This window comes from Protopterus annectens, chromosome 11.part0 (genome assembly GCF_019279795.1).
Source record: "Protopterus annectens isolate FY-2018-M chromosome 11.part0, PAN1.0, whole genome shotgun sequence".
In the NCBI taxonomy this organism is placed as follows: domain Eukaryota; kingdom Metazoa; phylum Chordata; order Ceratodontiformes; family Protopteridae; genus Protopterus; species Protopterus annectens.
Genome location: NC_056745.1, coordinates 192,485,704 through 192,506,748, shown reverse-complemented (window position 1 = coordinate 192,506,748; position 21,045 = coordinate 192,485,704). Strand labels below are relative to the sequence as shown.

At 38.1% G+C, this 21,045-nt stretch overlaps 1 protein-coding gene across 1 annotated transcript in view; it reads left to right on the top strand.

Moving 5' to 3' along the window:
* LOC122815260 (sodium- and chloride-dependent GABA transporter 2-like) overlaps positions 1 to 21,045 on the top strand; it is a 942,619-nt gene that overhangs the window by 93,526 nt on the left and 828,048 nt on the right. The gene's annotated exons all lie outside the window — the stretch shown is intronic.

Genomic DNA, 21,045 nt, shown 5'->3' with positions numbered 1-21,045 from the left:
TACATAGTTTTCCATCAGCCAGTAATACAGATGATTATGATTAGGTCTCCAGTCATAACAAACTCGTTATGCATTCATTTTATAGATGCCAAGAAATTCACCTTGAGATCTTGGCATCCATGTTGAGAACACATGAGGTTATGATCAGTGAGATCTGATCATAATGCTTTGTAGTGTAAGGAGCTTTATATGTTGCACAGACTACCAGTTAAAGGAAAAAAAAAACACTGGTAAAATACTTAGTGCCACCTAACAGACAGCAGGCAGAAATAGTGTCCCTCTGAAGAACAAATGGATTTAAAAAGCTGTTAGATTCTTTGCTGTGTCACACTTTTGATTATAAGTGAGGCAGAATGACTTATCCAACAGCTTTCAAAAAGCTGTTGTACCTCCTTCCTCTGCTCTTTGCTGGCTAGTACTGTCTGTTGTCAATCCCTAGTGCAATACCCGAACATAACAGCACTTAGTGTACATAACTATCAGAAAGGTGCGTAACAAGTTTGTCTTTTTCCTGTTTTTGGAACATAATTTTGGTGTTACATGCAGTACAGTAGATTCAGAGTTGCACAAACCTATAAAAAAAGAATAATCAAGAACCTCTAGGTTTGGAACAGAAATAGTATTTTTGTCCTTCTGTTCTGTCCCTGAATAGTATGGCCATTGCATCTGTATATCCTTCCAGGAGATCTTATGGAATTGTTTCCAAACAGTATAATGATAGATGCAGATTGAATATTTTTAATGTTTCTACTTTTCTGGTGTAAATGTAATGTCAGAACGTTCTACCTCTTAACAAAGTTTCTGCATGTATTAAAAGTTACCTTGGGAGTATAAACCACTGTTTTTCCAACAAGGAACTAAATAAATACCTGAGTTTCTAAAATGATCTGATTGCCACAAATGGTGGTATGCCCCTTTACTTCTTAGGAGGGGACAGAATTAATAGTTCTGTTATTCATTTTTCCTAATCGGACGGAAAATGGAAACTAGGTAAGAGTTTGAACATTACTGATAATTCCTTCTCTGGATTGATCTGGTAAACCAGCAAATCTTCAGCAAGTAATAAAAACTTGTATTCTGCTCCAATATTTATAACCCCCTGCTAGGCTCTTCAAAGATATTGCCAAGAGGTTCAAGATAATGTTCAGAAAATAGTGGTAAAAACAGGTAGTCTTGGTTGGTGATCACAGCCTCTCCAATGAGCTGCTATTACTTGGCATGTACCATGGACACAAATTTCTGCTGAAAAATAAACTTCATTACGGTGTTAGAAAGGATGCTGCAGTCAACCCTATCACATACCTTTCAGAATAAAGGTTTACCACTATCAAAGGAGAGCTCCCTTTTAGCCTATTGAATAATTAATAGTTTTAATGATAGTAGTTTAAGTTTGTCTCCCTGAGGCAAACTCACACTGATCCAGATTTTCTGAGTTAAGAATATGTGAAGCAAACTTGGAAAACAAAACCACCATTAAACATTTATAATCTATATCAAGGGCCAAAATAGGGCTAGAACTGGGGAGTTCTGGGACCTTTTTTTGATTTCAAGATTCCTGACAGTACCACCATCTTCCAGCTTTGCAGTATACATTTCATTTAATTTTTGTCTTTTTAGTTAGGGAAGAAAATATATGCAAATGAGGAAAGAACTACCTTCTGAAAATACTGGCAAGAGTTTTTTTCATTGAAGATAACATGCCAGGTACTATAATGTATTTCTGGAGTTTGTACTTAAATCATTAATATAAATTATACATGGATAGCTCATTAGTATTCAAAAATGTGCATGGTGATTGGTCAGCCCAACCAGCTTGCCTGTTGTAAATCGAGCATAAACCAACAGGAAAAAGTCTGTCTGCTAAAGTATTATTCAGCTGCTAGACTTTTCTATTATAATATGCTATGGAGAAATATCGTAAAAAAGAAAATTCAAGTGTGTTCTGAAAAATAAAAGGACAAAAATGTACCTGATATTCCTTCCATTAGGGACTGTCTTTCTGTAAATCTCAGCAGACTCTCGTACCTGTTATCTGTCGAACTCTTCACAGAATGTCCAGATTTTCATCTCATAGCAGCAGTGGATATTCTCTTTGTCCAATACTGCTCTTAAAAAGTAAAACAGACAGACAGTATCTTTTCTCTGTTACTTTTATTCTGCATCACTGATGTACTGTGCAAGTGTGGGAATGTCTCCTGTATGCATGCGCAGTACATCAAAAATTGCAAAAGAATGGTAAACAACATGGAGGAATACTATGGCCCCATTATACAAAAACTATTTAAAAAAGTTAAGCAATTTCTTTCTTACATAATGTCATTGTATAATAGCAGTAACCCACTCATGAGTGTGGGTATATCAGGATTTACCCACTGTTGGCTTTGTTTCATCACTCAGGTTTCACCGTCATGATCAAACCACATCAACTGTGGGTAAATCCTGATATAACTACACTGACTTGTGGGTTACTGCTTAAATATACATTCAGCCCTACACCACAAGACTATTATAAACTACTCTAATGCTGCACAGCTCTAAGTTGATTTAAAAGTCTCTGCCATCAAGCTCATTTGATGAGTTAGGTTCACTCAGGTCAGACTCACTAAAATAGCTGTCATTTCCACAAAAAGTGGCTATGTATGTTAAGGGCATGCATCGTGTATAGGTCTGATCTATAGGTGGTGTCCCAGTGTAAGTGACAAATCTTCTGCACAATTCATTGCATGCTTAAGGTCATCTGGAACAGGTAATCAAAATGAAATGGTAGCTGACTTGTTCAAAATATGTGGTTAATACCGTTTATGTAGTTTATGTAATCAGTTTATACAATTTGTGCAATTTGTCAGTGACATTTTGCCAACTAACCCTGCCAGTTTTTGACTTAGATGCGGGAAAGTTCACATTTTTAGAATGCTTTGATACACCAGTGTCACCGAAAAACCTGTCACAAGTACAAACCAAAAATTAAGTCCATTTCTAATTTATGGAATCTGGTTCAGTACAATGAGGTAGAACTAGAATTAAGCACTGAAAACAGAAAAAAAAAAACATTTTCATTGATATATCTGAGTCATTTAGTGGCCAGTTGGATGCTACCAGGCCCTCTTCAGCTTACATACAGTAACACCTATCTGCACCCCCTTCCAGAAGTGCTGGAGTCCTAATAATTTTACAAGTGTTACATGACTAGCATTCATACTGAGCTCTACAAAACTGATTATTTTAGAAGAACCCTGCCCTCCACATAATGTCCCATCAAAGGAGAGCTCCCATTTTGACCTTTTGCATGTTAGTCCAATGGTCATGTGACGAACAGTTTGGCTTCTTCACTCTACTCCTTGCTCAACAGTTGATTGGATGTTTGAAAGGATTATTCCCCATACAGTCATCTCTTTTTTGAGATTTCTCTTGTCATAGGATTGGAGGCCAAGCCTGTTTAAGTTTACATACAATATATAGTGATTAAAACAATGTATAATCTGCAGTGTTCTTACATGTTGACATGGGCTTATGTTTTCCATGTATTTAAACTGGCACATTAAAGTTGAGAGCGATAGCTAGTCTGTTTGATGTTTAACAAGTTTTGCTGAACACTGCAGAGAGAAAAATAAGTCACAGTAGCTGAATAGTTAGAACACAGTAGTGCATTTTGAAAATTCACAGCCATGACTGAGCTTTTTATGGGCAGGCAGTTTGTCACAAATGCAACCCCATACTTCACTTCTCTTACATTGTGCAATCTTTAAGTTGGCAGTTTTCAGCTTCACAGACTGATCATTCTGATACTTTCCGGTCTACTCTTATATTTCTGCCCCTTCTTTTTTGAAAAGGTTTTCATTTCTCAAGTGCTCATTCTCTTTTCTCCAAGCACCACTCCATTCTTCTGCTGCTGTACTATACAAATGCAGGTGCCAGATGTTGTACATATTATAAATGGTATAGTCTGTAATGACAAATCCAAAGTTGTAATTATTTTGTAGACCTCTTTTACAACTTGTGAGGCTGCTAGCCCAGCTAGCTAGAATTTTTTAAATAATCCCGTGTCATTTATAAATATTAATATGATCCATAGGTTTGTCTTACAAATGTAAGTAAACTGTATGTTATGTGCTGAGCTTCAAAAATGTAACCACAGTACACCCTACAGGAACATACGGAGTTAACTTGCAAAACTCTAAGAAAATAAGTTGAAAAGTAAAGAGCTTTACGATGTGCTATAAAGTTAGTTAATACTGCAAAGAGACAGGATGTCCAGAGATAGAGGGTTTACTATTGTCTGGAAACAGAAATAATTTCAACTTTCAAATGTAAAGGTGTTTGGCTGTTTTATGACTTCCAGTTCCATGCAAACTTCTGAAAAATAAGTATTTTTGACACAGAGGTGACAAAGAATGATGTAATCTGAGATAACCCAGCAGAAATGTTTGATGGTAACTTAAGAACTATCTCAGAGAGTGAGTCTGGGCATTTTGTATTTGTCTTTGGACCTGAAAACATTTATTCAGCACTTGTATTTGCCTGGCTGTGTAAGTGAGTCATTTAAGGTATAGTGTCTCTTAGATATAGATAGGAATACAGTAAAGATTAGTTTAGATATTTTCTGTATTTATTTGAGACTGTCCTGCAATGTTGTTTTAAAGTATTTCATGTGATTCTAAACTCTGTTGTCACTGTGTTGACTTATTGAGTATTGTCTTGACTTTTATTATTTATTATTAAATATATTTAAATACTTTAATTGTGTATGGTTTGTTTAGAGATATTTATGCTCTTAGAGTACTTGCATATGTATTTGGTGACACTGTATAGGCCACTCCTAAATAACCTTGCTGTAGGTCACACTTACCATTTGGATGATAGTAACATTACACAGTAGAATTGGTCACCCCTTTGAGAAGGTCCTTATAGTAGATGATAAGGGTGGTTGGTGGCAGTGATTACTACCATATAGACTGGGCAGAAGGGGGTATAGCTGATGAACTGTGCCAGCCTTCCCCAGGTGTGTCTGTATGTTTGTATATAAATCAGATCTCAAGGTGTGTGTGTCAGCCACTTGGGCAGGGACATGAAGCACTGGTTGGACAGAGAGGGTGCTGGAGGTTTTGGCTTGACCATTCAGCTGAGATCTTAACTCTATAGCTGTGCCAGTGGGGAGTCTTATTTGGGATCTGGAGAGAGAGGCAGAAACCAGCCCCAGACTGACTATGATCTCTGTGTGCTCTTAAGGGAAATTGTACTTTACTGTGTGTGTACTTGTCATCCTCCCAATGTGCACGTCCCTCACTGGTGTTAGTGGTGAGGATTGAGGCTCCTTGATTACTGGGCCAGTGGAGGGGTGTCATACAACCCTTAAACTAAGCTTGCTTATTTTACTTTCCTGCACTTAGCCTGACATTGTTTACATTAAAAATACCTGCAAGCTTACCTCTTGCTTCCTATTATGGCATTCACAAATGCCAGTAGACATCAGTTATCATTATCCATTTTGACAAAGGTCTTCACTGGAAAACAGACTAGTACACGTATAAATGGTGTTCATTGCAGCTCAACTGCAAGGTCTTATTATGAAAAAAAAAACACAAATCACATGCTAATTCCAAACAGGATGTTGATAGACATTAAAATAGTAGGTGTAGCATAATAGCTATAAATAGCATATTAGTTAACTGCTAGCTTTATTTACGGAGAACAGTAAATTATTCCTTTCTAGATACTAAAGTGGTGGGGTCATGGTGATGGCAGACAAAGTGATGTCAGTTTGGTCTCCTGAGACCTTGTGCTTAGTTTTCAAACTCTCTAATTCACCTACACAAAAAAGAAGAAGGTGGCCTTTCCATGTTATTGATAGGTATAATACTACTTAAAATGTTTGAAAGCCTGGAAGGGTTGAAATGATATCATGTTAAATGGATGGATCAACATGCCAAACAATGTATTCTTTATCGATTAACGTATGCCCTAGTGACACTGGAAAAAGGTTCTGAACTGAATTTTACAAGTTTATTTCCAGTTTCACTGATGTTAAACACCCATGATAAAGAGTGCATCCTTAAAATGTTTACTTGATAAATGTTGACTCAGGATTGTGAAACTGACCCTCTTTTAAAAGGTATTTAAACTCATTTCCCCATACCTTGGGTCTGTTTTCTTTTGGGGGAATTCACAATGCCCACACACCTTCATCCATGCATATAACCAACTCTGAGGTTGCGCCATTTTAGAGAAGGGGAGAAAACAGCTTTTGAACAGAGCTGGGATTCACTAGTTTGAGTCAACTTTATTTTGTTTAAACATTATGAAGTAAACAACAAATCTGAATATATGTTAAAATGATTTGCTGAGTGTTGAATCAAGATTATGAAACCCAAGTATTTATGTATGTGTGTATATTATTTAGCCAAATCTGTTTCAGTTTAAATTACGGTCTGCTAACTATATAGGCATTAGAGGCCAAGTCTGTTTAAGTTCACATAAAACATTTAGTGATTAAAACAGTGTATAATCTGCATTGTTTCTCACATGTTCACATGGCTTTATATTTTCCATATATTTAAATTGGTAGGTAGCTAGCTGTTTGATGCTTTAAAAGTTTTGTTGAACACTGCTGAGAGAAATAAGTCACAGTAGCTGCAGCATTAGAACACACTAATACATTTTGGAAATTCACATCCATGACTGAACTATTCATGGTCAGACATTTTGCCATAGATGTAGGGGACTGTTGTTCTTAGATTGACCTGAAATGCCTCTGCACCTGACCTATTGAAAGGAAAAAAAAATAAGACATTACCAAGTGCCAGTGCACAGTGCATGTTATGGTTTGTATTAAGTAATGGTTTCCTGTTGAGAAGCACAGTTTTAAGGCGTGGGAGACTAATGGTCTCTGTACAACCTGTGAAATGGTTAGCGGTTTCAGAGACCTCCTGTGGGATACAGAAGTCCAGGTTATTGTGTCAGAACAGAGAGATGCATGCTGGGAATTGTTTTCTGGAGTGATTTTTTCATTGAGGGGAGCTTCTTGGAGGCGTGGGAGACTGTTGGTCTGGGTACAGTCTAAAATGACTCTGTCACAAACATGTTATAAGGAAGATAAAAGGAATAAATGGATACTGTTGGCATCAAACAAGCTAGAAAGTGCTGTATGCAGCCAAACTGGAGACCTTCTTGGCTCATTTCCAGGATTTGCTTGCTTGTTATAGCTATGGTATGCTAGACTTGCCTGGGTTCCAGACAGAAGGCACTTCATTGAGCAATATTGAAAGTATTAGTCAATTGAATGTGCAGGTTTGATAGGCGTTATCTGAATAATAACTGACATAATGCTTTCAAGCATTTATGTTCAGCTCTGGGCAGTAGAGTTTTATTCTATAGAACATATTATTTGCAGGTTTGGATTTAAACTTTTAGTGAGAGTTTCCTTCTACTGATTCATTGTTTTCTTAAGTAAATTAAGATTATGTTTACATATACTGTAAACACAATCTTTAACAAATCTTGCTATGAATTAAAAATGTCAGTATATAATTTATAGCAAAAATACAATACTCAGTAATCTACAAGTAGGTAAATCAAATTGTTTGAGTGATCTACATTTTTATTAATTGAGTCAAATATTTATTTCATGAGGCTGCTTTGTATTCTCAGCTCACACTGGCATCTTGATCTCTGCAGTGAAACTTCCTAAATTGCCAGTCTGTTCAGAAAGAAGGACATCTTTTCACTCTGTGTTTTTTCTTTTTCTTCAGGGGATGCATTGCCTGCCAATAAATTACATTCTTAAAGTCTTTAATTTGGTCATAACGTGTTGGTATTATGGTATGCACATCCTGTAGGCTATTTCTTGATAGTAGTTGTAATGTGGTCCCTAGGTGAATCACTTTCAACAGACTAAACAGTGACAGGGCTAGTACTGGGTAAAGAATCTTCTAATAGCAGTTGATAAAAATTTATATCAGAAATAATAATTGCTCAAGTTTTAGATGATGGTTAATTGTCATGCAAGCTTATTTACTGAAAAAATATTTGTCTGAGTCTATTTTACTGAAAAAGTATACATTGCTTTCAGTATATTTACTCTTTTTATGAATGCAGTTCAAAACTAACTAAGTAACTAACTAAGTAACTAACTAACTAACTAACTGTATTTGCTCTTTTGGATTACTACATGTTGTTTTAGAAGCATATTGATTTAATCCACTTAGAACGCTGACCCTTCATACATGCAATGCAGTGATAAAAGCTGATATTCTTATCCATTTCTGCTGAGCATAAAAGATCTAGAAATATAATAGTAATGTGGGCCATTGTTCATACAAGTCCTTTAGGAGAGTGGGGCAACCAAGGTTCAAAAAGCCAACAGGGAAGAATAATGTTATCTCTTTTTGAAGTCTAATCTTATTTTAAAGTACTGAAAAATGATAAAAAGGTGTATCAGCATCACTTAGCCAATTCATTTTGCTGTGCTATTCCTTTCTAGGTAAGTCTCTTCCGATATTATCAATGACTAATGCTTTTTGTACGTGAAATTTTAAAGAGACACTAAATGAGTTGAGGTTGCAACATTTTGAGTGGATTTAACATTGTACAGACTACTTATGAAAATTTCATGTTACCTACTACATCATTCAGGGTCACATTTCCCCTTTGAAATACTCCATTGCTGAAAAAAAAACAATGTATATATCTCACTCTTTCTCTACATATATGGATCTATCTCTACCCCCCTCTATCTGTGTATACATATATGGGTATATTTAAATTAATCTAACACACACACCATCACTGCAGAACATGAGTCACAGTGAGTTAGTACCGCCAGTCATTATTATAATTTCTTACTTCAGAAAATGCATGTTCATGCAAAAACTTTTGTTCTATTGACCTTCTAAGTGAGTTATACAAATATTTAAAACTACCCCTGACTTTGAGTCTTTGACTCACCATTACTTTTGATTTTGTCCCAGATTCTTGATCAAAGAAGTTGAAAGCTCTGTTCTAACCCCATCCCATCCCCGAAGCCTAACCCTTATGGCACTGAACTGTGCAGAGTACTACATGAGTCCCATTCCACCAAAGTATATTTTGTTCAGTTTAACATTTATACAAAGTACATTCATGTTTAACACAAGGCAACTATAAAACAAGGTTGGATGAACAAATAAAAACAACAAAAAAATGCATTTAATGTATTAATTGTAATACTGCTGGAGTTGTATATATATTGCTCTATGTTTGCAGTACAATGCCTTCCTTGTTGGCATTGTGCATGTTAGTCATATGTATTAAGGAATGTTTATTCTAAGAACAAAAATGAAGGAACTGCATTATATAAGCATATCTTGTCTTGTAACTTTTTCAAAATAAACTATTTCACTGTTTTAGGGTGTGTGTCTTTATATTATAAGGGTGGAAACTACACAAAGTTTTTAGAAATGCGGTAGACTTTGTGGCAAATCAAACTGCCAGCTAATAATTTTCCTGGTCTTAACAAAGTCATTGACATCAAATGTTTTTTACATAATACCAATTATATTAGATAATTCTTAGATAGTTTTCTAATTTATTCCTTTATTCTTTTATTGTATAATTAGTTGATATTGTTTATACTGGATGATGTGTATTTAAAAACAGTCAAGTTTTTTATGTCTTTTATTCTGATGAAGTCCATTATGGATGAAAGTGCTTAATCTGTTTCATTAAAGAAGGTTTTTGTTTTTCCGTTGGTGATTTTTCTTGGATGAATTTTCTTTGTTTACATTCATGTTTAGTTCACCATCCTCAGAAATCAGATTTGGCTGAAAGAAATCTACCAAACTTATCTTGACCAAGAATTCTTTGTGCAAGTAACATGATCTCATTTCAGATGACAGTGTCCAAATGTAAAACAGATAGTGGTAAGGTATTAGATACAAGGTAGTTTGAGAGGACATCTTGGAAAATGAGTAGGGAATCACAGTGTCAGACAATAGGGAGTTAGGAAGTGTGTAGTGGGATAGTGAGTACTTGAAAGGGATCGAGGAAACATGGTACCATAGTGGGGCACTTTGTCTCCATAGCATCACAGTGGAGATGGTAGGTTAGCACTAGCATATGATATTTTTGGACTGATGTTTAGGTGTGACTGGATCACTCATAACATGGTTAATGCCCGTGAATATTTTTACTTTCAGCCTCCTTTTTTCATTCTTTGAGTTGTAACCATAGTAGTAGTATCAGTAGTAGTACTAGTAGTAGCAGCAGCAGTAGTGATAGTAGTAACAATAGTAGTAGCAATGATAGTAGTAGTAATAGTAATTGTAATAGTGATTGTAGTAGTGATAGTAGCAGTAGTAGTAGTGACAGTAGCAACAATAAAAGTGTTAGTGACAGTAGTAGTAGTAGTAATAGTAATAGCAGTAGTAGTGAGTAGAGTTTTAGTGATTGTGGTAGTACTGTTAGTAGTAGCAGTAACAGTCATAGAAATTGTAGTATTACTGGTGCTAGTAGCAGTAATAGTAGTAGTAGTAGTAGCAGTTAGTAACATTGGTAGTAGTAGTAGTAGTCTTGTGTTCAGGTATTTCTTAAAAAGACATCTTATGAACCATTTTTAAGATCCTCTGCTTTAATCTAAGCCGTGTCATAAAGAACAGAACTTATGAGGGTCGATTATACTGCATGACTACTGACTTTACTCAGTAAAGTAAATACAGATCTGATGTTGTCAATTTTCATTCTGTACTCAACTGATTGGATCCAACTTGGACGTTGCTAAAACTTGTGGCAACCAAAAACTTTTGAGCTTTTTCCTTACCCACAGTGCACCAACCTCAAGTACCTCAGATCTCGTTTGCCACTTTAAGCGAAAGACGTGGTAACAGTTACTCATGAGCAGCTAAGTGTTTTAAGTTTGTGAATCTATATCCTTTTTAGCAAATCTTCTACATTTTAGGTTTCTGTAATCCCTTACCTTCTCGCTTTAGCTTATTACCGTTTTTACTGGTATATATCTTTCTGTTTTTTTTCTTCCTTCTGTACAATTCTGTACCTCTGAATACTATCATTAGTATTATTTCCCTTTTCTACACTTAATGTGATTTCTTTATTATCATTGTTGATAATGCTATCTTTCAAAAAGAAAAGAAATACACACACGCACGCACGCGCACACACACACACACACACACACACACACACACACACACACACACACACACACACACACACACTTTGTCTGCTGCCTTTGTTATGGAAAAGAAAGGCAAAGGCCTGACTGGGTTTAAAAAATGTCACAAGTGTGGACAAAAAAAATCCTTTATCCAATGCCCACACTTTACGTGTGAACTGACTTGAATCTCTTCATTTACAAGAGGACTGTCCTATTTGTCACGGGTTTAATCTGACAGCCCTAGTTGAAAGAAAAAATAAACTTAATTTAAAAGGGTTGCTTTCTTTCTTTTTTGGAGAGGCTTTATCTGGAGATATGTCAACAAAAAAGTCAAAAAGGTCTAAATCTCCCTCTCTGGGTCCTTCTACCTCTTCTTCCAAGACATCGTAGCAGTCAAGAAAAAGACCTCAGTAAGCTCAGACCTACCCATTGGATCCCAAAAATAAAAAGTCTAAATTATCAGATCAGACTTCAACCTCCGATCCAAAACAGAGACAAAGAGATTTATTGGATCTGACCTCAACATCAGATCTGAAGCAGAAGAAGAAAGAATGTTTGGATCCAACTTCTTCTGAACCAGTGAAAAAGAAAACCACTCCAACCTACTTGCCAAGGACCAGATAGTCTCCTTCTGTGGACCCAGTTCCCTCCAGAGTCCCCTCCCCCTTTTTGGAGAGACCAGGTCCCCCTCTGTAATTTCTACTCACTCTTACAGGAGTTTAATGGAAGAAGATGTGGAAAGAGTGGTGAGATGCATTCTCTTGGTGCAGAGTCTGACAGGTGCTTTTCCGGCTCCTACCCCTTCAGGTCAGGAGGTCTACTCTTCCATTACACCCCCTTTACCAGTTCCTCCTTCTTGGAGTTCTTGGATCCCAGCCGTCCAGCTCTGTCTGACTCGGATCCATGGATACCTTTATCCTCAGATCCGAAGTTTGCTGTGAGCACTTCAGTTCAGTTGGATCCAGAGAGCTCTTGGACACAAGGCTTTCCTGTCAGATCTGAAGTATCTGAATTGACTCCAAAGTTGTCGGAGCTATGTGCACCTCAGAGCCTCAACATGGGCTAGCTTGGCTCCATGCTTATGACTCAGGAGATTATCTTTGGAGCAAGGGGGCACAATGGTCCAAAAGCATGCCTTTTTGTATTTAAGGTTCTCCCTCTCTGGAGAGGTCTGCCTTTGAGGCTATGGAGAGACCATTGTCAGCCTCAGCAACACAGACAGTTCCTACCCCCTCAGATCCTCAATCTGTAGCCTTGACATCTCTGCGAGCAGAGTCTCATCCCTCCTTTCCACAGGGACAGCCAGTACTGATACCCCAGGCTTCCAAACAGGATATCCCGACTTCTTCTGATACCACCCAGAGCATCCCACTGAGGAAGTCTCTAAAAAGAAGACATGTAAGAGGAAGCTCTTGGACTCTCCAGAGGAGTCTATCACAGAAGATACAGACTTCAATGAAGGCAAAGGGTTCCCATGGTCACCTCCTGAAGATGTGTCATTTGGAGACATCCTTGAGATTTTAAAACAGAAGGGTAGCTGGATGTCCACCAACCCTTTGTCCAAGGAGTCTGTATTCCAGGAGGTTTTCAGTTCTGACCTGTCTACCTTCTGGATGACTCCACTTGCTGATGAGCTCATTGAGTTGATCTCTTGGCAGGTATGGAATGATCCTGACACTACTGAGCCAATACTTCAGAAACCAGACAAAATTATGGCACCACCTGTGGACAGACAGTTTTGGGGAAAAGGGATGTCCATTGGTGCCATGGCCGTGGCCACTAAAAAGGAACTTGCTGAGGAGAGTTCCACTGTTCATTCCCCCAACAGGGACTTGCAGGCAATGGACAGGTTTGGGAAGCATGATTAGGCTTCAGCAACGTTTGCCTTAAGGTCACTGAATTATTTGACACATTTCACAAGGTTATAAAGGGATTTGATAAAATAGCTCTCAAATACCCTCTCAGAATCCATTTCTGAAGAAGTACAATTGTCCGTGACTTCTCATTTGGCTACCCTGTAATCTATTTCCAATTTTTCCATGAGGCTTTTTTCACATGGAGCCAAAGGAACCTCAAAGGCAGTGGATTCAGGCATTTCTATGAGGAAGCATGCCTGGATGTGCTTATGTGATTTTGCAGAGTCCTTAAAGTCTTTATTTGTCAATGCTCCTTTTGACGGCACATCTTTGTTTGGCCCCAAGTGAAGGATCCATTATCCAAGTGTTAGAAGGATGGAAAGACCCTGTCTGGTATGGGTGTAGGTTTTTTGACCCCTCAAAGATCCTAGGAATCAATGAGGCAGTCAGAAGATGCAGGTTCAAGAAATCCCAGGGACCTTTCCAGGACACATGTAGATGAAGTTCCCCCAGGAGTAAAGGGGGGAACTCTAATGGTAAAAGCCACCCCTGTGGCAGCTGTAGCCCCCAAAGCCAGGGGTCCAGAGATTTTTTTCTCTGACAGACTCTTCCAGCATTCCTGAAAGGAGGCCTGATTGACCTCCTCTGGAGGGGTCAACTACCCCTGCCCAAGAGAGCGTGGCTAGAAATAACAATAGATAGTTGGATGCAGAGGATAATTCCCAGAGGTTATATAATTCCCTTTTCCTTTCCTCCTCAAGAAAAATTCCCAGTGGTCTACCAATCAGAAGGAACAAGCAGCAATTCAGGTACAAATATTGCTAGAAAAAAGAGCCATCTAAGAGGACCCACCAGACCAGTTAGAATCCGGAATTTACTTAAGAGTCTTTTTAGTGCCAAAGAAAACAGGGGACTAGAAACCAGTTTTGGATCTCAACAACTTAAAAAAGTCAGTTTGACTCACCAAGTTCCAGATGGTCATGGTTCAGTCATTCTCCCTCCTGGGCAAGGATGACTGGATGTTCTTGATAGACCTTCAGGATGCATACTATCACATAAAGATGAACATGCGATCCAGAAGGTTTTTATGCTTCTGGCTGGGAGCCAATCATTACCAATTCAGAGTTCTGCCATTTAGTCTCACCACAGCCCCCAGGATGTTCACCAAATGTATGGCAGTAGTAGCAGCTCACTTGAGACTGTATGGATTCCAGGTGTTTCCATATCTAGATGAGTGATTCATTACCGCCATGACCAAGCATCAGTTAATAAAGGCAAGGGATCAGGTTCTCCACATATGTTCTCTTCTGGGGATAACCATAAACTATGAAAAGTCCCAACTGGAACCAATCAAAACTTGTAATTTATAGGAGCACTGCTCAACACTAGGTCAATAATAGCCTCACTGCCTCTGGAAAGATTTCAGACTATAAGATCGCAGGTCAGAAAATAACTTGCAGTACCAAGATTTCAGCCAGCTTGGTCCTTCAAGCTCTAGGATCAATGTCAGCAGCAATAACACTAGTACCTTTAGCCATATTTTACATGAGGATTCTACAGTTGATGCTATCAACACAATGCTTAATACTTTAACAACCCATGTCAACTCAAATATGAATCACCCACATATGCAACAGGTATCTCCAGTGGTGGACTCAGTCAGACCAGGTTCTACAAGGCCATCCATTCATTCCCTCTCAGCCCAAGGACATGGAGACCACAGCCACTTCCCAGTTGGGGTGGGTGGGGGACATTTTTTGGGAAAAACTGTCCAAGGGACTTGGTTCCTCAAAGAGGTCAACTTGTCTATCAATTTACTAGAAATGAGAGTAGTGCTTTTAATGTTGCAGGCCCTTCAGAATGCTCTCCCTTTGGGGAAGATTGCAATTCAAACAGACAATATGTCAGTAGTTTGGTACATCAACAAACAAGCAGGAACCAGATCATATTCCATGTGTTGAGAAGCACTCAGAATGTGGCAATGGGTGACCTCATCCAACCACTTTCTCACAGCAATGCACATTCCAGGAAATTCCAGTGTGATAACAGACAAGCTGACCAGGTGCATTCTTCTACCTTACATGTGGTCCCTCAACAAGAATGTAACAGAAATGATTTTCCATCAGTGGGGCCAGCCTTGCTGCAGTCGTTTTGCTTCTCCCCTAACCAACAGATGCAGCAACTACTTTGTCCTAATCCCCCTGCAGGGGAATCACCGAGGTATGCTTTTCTTCATGACTGGCCACCTGGTCTTCTTTATGCTTATCCACCAATTCCGCTAATTCTGAAATTCCTAAAGAAAGCTTCCATGTTGAAGAGCAAAGTCATCCTCATTGCACCTTACTGGCCACGACAGATTTGGATTCCCTTCCTTTGGCCTCACTTACTTCACTAACCTTGGATTCTGGATCCTACTCTAGACATATTATCTCACCCTACAAGGATGATTCATTAAGGCATATCAAACCTCAGGCTGATGGCCTGGCTTCTCCAATTCCATTTGTAGCCAGACAACGTATGCTGTCTTCATCTGTCCAACATATAATTTTATCTTCCGATAAACTCTCTACACGAAAAATCTACTCCAGTAAATGGAAAAGGCTTGTTTACTGGGCTCCCCAAAATAATGTTGACCCTTTTTCAGCTCCCATACATAACATCCTTAAATTTTTGGCCCTACATTTTAAGGAGGGAGCTAGCTCCTCAACAGTTAGGGTTCAGTTAGCAGCAATATTGAATTTTCACATTGTATTTGAGGGTTCCTCTGTCGCTTATCATAAGCTCTGCAAATTTTTTTTGAGAGGCACTCTTCTTCTAAGACCTCCTTTTTCAGGACTCCCCCATACGACCTGAATCTGGTACTGCAAGTTCTTACTCATTCCCCCTTTGAACCTGCTAAGTGTGACCTTAAATACCTTTCCTGGAAGATAATTTTTCTGGTAGCAATTACTTCTGCCAGACGAATCTCTGAGATTCAAGCCTTGTCTTCAAAACCTCCATACTTGATTTTTCACAAGAGCAGAGTTTCATTACAAACTAATGCTTCCTTTCTTCCTAAGATGGTGTCAGAATATAATATCAATCAGTCCATTAATTTGCCAATATTCTTTCCTAATTTTGATAATGAGGGCGAATACATTTTATATTTATTGGATGTTCACAGACAATTAAGTTTTTGCTTACATAGAGCAAAAGACATCAGAAAAACTCTGACCAATTGTTTGTTTCATTTGCAGCAGTAAAATTGGGAAAGCCAGTTGCCAAAGTAACTTTAGCCAGGTAGCTGACTGATTGCATTTCATTTATTTTTAACAAATTGGGCATTACCTTACCAAAACTGTTATGGGCCCATTCCGCTAGAGTCACGGCAACTTTTTCAGTAATTGAATATAGAATGTCCATGGATGCTGTATGTATAGCAGCATCTTGGGCTACTTCCCATACCTTTGTTACTCATTACAAATTGGATCTGGTCTGCAGAGGTAGAGCATCATTTGGTTCAACTGTGCTCAGTAATATCCTTCCTTGAGTCTACCCAGGATTTTAGGTAGGTGGGGATTCTGTTCCATCAGTTGAGGATAGAATGAAAATTGACAGTATCAGATAAAGAAGTTATGCACTCAGTATAACTTTCCATCTGTGTTGTTCATTTTCATTCTTTCTCAACTCCCCAAGCACCAACCCACATCCTTTGAAAACTCCTGGAAGAATGATTGGTTAGGGAACATCACTGTCCTTTGCATTGACCTCCAGATATAGTATTCTTCCTATTTGATTGCAAATATTTCCTTTCTGTTAAAATCAGTAACCAAGATATAAGGTTCTTGGGTTTGGTGTATTGTGGGTAATGGAGAAACTCGATAGTTTTTGGTTGCCACGAGCTTTAGCAATGTCTGAGTCGAATCTGAACCCATCAGTTGAGGAAGAATGAAAATGGATAACACAGATGGAACGTTATGGTGAGCACATGACTTCTTTTTATGCAGAATCTAAGCGATTTGTGTAATTCTTTAAAATTTGTTCTGCTAGCTTTTTATCTCCTGATGAAGTTTCTCAAAATAGAAAATGCAGTTTAGGTTTTCCGAAGATTCATGTAAAGTTTGCTTGATCTGTGATAACAGTGAAACTGACATAAAGAGGCCTATCTTTCTTAATCTGAAACTGCAGGTTTGCAGTCAGCTTTCCATATGCAATTTCCACAGGTTACTGCTTTTCTCCATTTCTAGTAATGTTCTGTACTGTAGCTTTCCCTCCATATTTTTTTGTTGCTTTCAGAGATTGCATCAACAGTGATGGCCTCAACGAACGTTCCACATATTTGTGGAGAAGTAGTTCTCAGCTTTAATCTTCTGCTTGTCTGTCTCCATGTGTTGTAATGGTATCTTGCCAATCTGTACAATTTTCAGGACTAATCAAGCCTTTTATTGCCTTTTTTTAGAATTTTTGGTTTGTCTTTTCCCTAGGCCTCAGCATTTTTGCCTCACCTTAGCAGTATCTTCCCTTTGCACTGCTCTTTCAGAATTACATTCTGCATAATGGTTGTAAAAGCAAAAATTTCTAATGCTTATTTAAGAATGTTATTGTTGTACAGTTAACTCTGTTTCATCTGAGCAATTACTGGCATTGGCTTACTTTTGGTTAACCACCACAGTTGTTTAATAGGGCATGTTGTAGCTGTTAATTGTTTGTGGCTATTTGGCTATTTGCTTTTAGTTAATTGACAGTTATGGATGGTAAAGTAAAATAAAAAAAAATTTTCTAAATGTGTGAATAAAATTCCTCTGCAAAGACAAGCACACTTTTTTTTTCAACTGCTTTGGAGGGGAAATTTAAATCAATAATGTACTAGTTGCAATGCATTTGATTTTAGACTTCTGCGAGAGACAGGAAAAAATAAACAGATTCTTAAAAGTGTCTGCACTGGAAAGATTTTCTTTCTCTTCCTCTACTTTTTCAAAATCAACCTCATTGTATTCTAACCAAATTCAAGTTCTTCTGAGACCAAAAGATAAGGACAGAGACAAATATGAGACATAAACGTAGTAAGAATAGGTCTGTGCTTCTGAAGAACTATTCTAAAACACTAAAAAAACAAGATGGTGAAGTCATCTTTTGCATCTGCAGTTTCTTTAACTGATATCTTGAAGTTTTCAGTTTTTATGGTGGGTGCTGCTTCACCTTACTGTGTAGGATAATAAACTTTCTTTATTTGAAACTGAGCTTAGACGGTGTTTGCTGTCCAGGCCATCATCCACCAAGTCATTTTGTTCCGTTTCTCTGCTGCTTTCGATTTAGACTATGAGAAGATGCTGACTGTACTTCTGAAGCTACACCAAGAGATGGGTCTTTCTTTTTCCACTGATACTAGGGTGGCTAGAGGTGTTTCTTTCCTACCTTCATTTTCATCAATTCCTTCCAGGTTTTTTCACTGGCCACTATTGTCACACTGGCATCACTGGGGCTGTTCATATCCCTACAGGTGCCTGTAGTGATGTTGATAGAAGTATCAAAATTGGACATGGCTTCTGCTCTGGGGTCACATACATTCATTTGAATGCATTCCACATTGACATTGACATCAATATTGGTGGCATTGGCACAGATACATTTGGTGCCAATCATTGTGGCTTAGGGACTCAGGGTGAGGCTACCAGGGATGGTTGTGATACCATTTTCTTTGATGCTGAACATCTCTGATGGTTGGACCTTTTGAGCCTTTGGGCTCAAAGTCCTTGGCACAAACTTTTGGACTGCTGGGTCTTCTGTCCCCTGTGTCTGGGAGATGACTCTTGGTGCAGAACTTTACCATTGTTGTTGTCTGTGTCAGCATTGATATCAGCGGGTTTTGGTCTTGGGCCTTTATTGCCAGTGTCCTTGGTTCTGATTGTTGCACCCTTGTGGCTTTCCAGATCAACATTGCAGACTATGTTGTACACCTTCCTTGCCACTTGTCTCTTTTCCACCTGCTCCTTCAGCCACTGAACATTCGCAGCAGCAGGACAGAGGGTTTGAGAGCCAGTGGTGACATCTACCCTGCTAGTTCAGCTTCTTCAATTTCCTTGGACTCTTCCTCCCCTGAGGAGACACAGGAAGCAAGAGGAGGCATTTTTATTTACTGACATATTTTTTAACTTTGTGGACCTGGTTGGTGGTCTGGTCCTCAGACCATTTTCAGACACAATCTGAGCTAGAGAGGAAGTTACAGAGTTTAACATGGAGCTACCATTCTGTATTACAATACAGTACAGTACAGTGAGTGTATCATACACACGTACAGATAAGACATATTTGACATAAATACAGTGTAAATACAGAAAGGAGAGATAAATGTCCTTCCCCAGATCACTGTTGCAGTATTACTTACTGATTTGAATATTTTGTCAAGGATAGCTATACATCAGGCCAGTGTACCAAAGTCAGGGAACCTTCCTGTCATACGGTATGTCCAATGTATGACAAAACTCAGGAGAACTAGGAGCTACATAAGCGGTATAGAGGTGTGAATTACTTTAGAACTTTCTTGCCACCAGCCTGAGCACTGAACATGTAATTCAACTTCAGTCTGCTTGCTTTACGGTCTGTACCAGTTTGATTGCGTTAGGCAGATATGTTTTCCATTTCGGATGCTTTCCTTTTTCTTCCCATTATGTGACTAAAATATTTTATTTCATGTCAACTAATAGGAAAATTGTGACTGATTCACTTGTCAGCTGGGGTGCCTTCAGTGTGGAGTCTGTATCTATGTGGATGGGATACTCTAATGTGGCCATAGGTGTGAGTGTACATGAAAGTGTATTGTATGTAAGAACAACTGTGGTGGGGATAGCCACCCAGTAATGAGAACATTGGCTGTAGATGGTTGTCACTGTTGAAATGACTCCCTGACTTCATGAGCAAAAAATGGGAGGACTGGATTGTGGATGGATGGATGGATCTATTTGTATTGGCAGGGCTCTGAAGGAAGCAGTGTTTTTAAAACAAACGGTATTTAAGAGAATCTTTTAATTTTTAAGACAAAACGCCACATTTAAAAGACAAGCTACCACATTTAAATGTAGGAGAACAAGAGTTATTAATGACCTTTGATGTCAAATCACTGTATACAGTGATTCCTTTAGAAAGGGGGGAGAAAGGGTTTGTAATTTTTTGCTAAAAGAAAGTGATTATATGGTTAAGGAGATTAATATTTTTAGGAGAATGCATGGAACAGATATCAAATAATATTTTATTTTTTGTGTTGCAAGAACAGCATTTTAAACAGAGAGTAGGGGTGGCAACAGGAGCCACCATGACCCCAACTTTTCAAATTTGTTGATGTCCTTTTGGGAGGAGTCCTTTTTGTATAATAAAGGGATTTTTGAAAAGTGTCATTTTTATAATCACTTCATTAATGATATTTATAGATTTGAAATCTTTTGGGAAAAAAATATTTGAAAAGTGATCCAGAAGGAAGAAAATGACGTTATGATATATATCTTCTTTGGTGCTCAGTTCTTGGAGTTTACTTGTTTTTAGTCAAGTGTAGTATCTGTTTTCTGGATATCTTAATGTATAAAAAAACAATGATGGACCAATTATAAAAGTTTAATAAAGAACAAACTGGATTTAAGTTTATCATATAAAAACTCTGAAAAGTAATATATTATTACATCATGGGAGTATGCATCCTAGATCCATGAAGAATGATGCAGTCAAGACTATTTTTACTGGAATGAAACTTCTTAATATGTATGATAGACTGGTTTTAAGAGTCAATCAATATTTGAAAGAAAGGTTTGCAACTAAGGGTTATCTCAGCAGTGTGGTAGATGAGGTCATTGAATAAGAGGATCATGATAGCGAAACAATAGCAAAGAATGGAATATAGCCTTTGGGGACTGACTTATATATCTGATTCAGAGGCCATTAAAATATTGTACATAACAAGAAGAAAATGCTCAATGCCAGTGTAGATGCACTAAACAAAACAGGAGGATTCAGGTAATATTTAATAGGGTGATTGTAAGAGCATTGATCAAGGCTAATAAAATCTGTGTCCATTTGCAA